We start from the raw sequence: 271 nt of genomic DNA on the forward strand, positions 1-271 counted from the left end.
TTAAAAATATATATTAAAAACTTATTTTATATATTTTTGTTAAAACGATTTAATCATGTATGAGAATTGATATTTAATTATTAAATCATATGTTAATATAATAACGATATAAATTAGGAGGCTTAGAAGAATTATTGATAACTAACATTATTTTAAGAGTTAAATTTTAAAGTAATTTTTAAACTTGCACTCCAGTCTCAAAGTGATTCCTGAAATTAATAATTACTCAAATTCGTTCCTAAAATTGTCTTCTAAAACTCATAATAGTTTT

The sequence above is a fragment of the Arachis ipaensis genome, chromosome B03 (genome assembly GCF_000816755.2).
Source record: "Arachis ipaensis cultivar K30076 chromosome B03, Araip1.1, whole genome shotgun sequence".
Taxonomy (NCBI): Eukaryota; Viridiplantae; Streptophyta; class Magnoliopsida; order Fabales; family Fabaceae; genus Arachis; species Arachis ipaensis.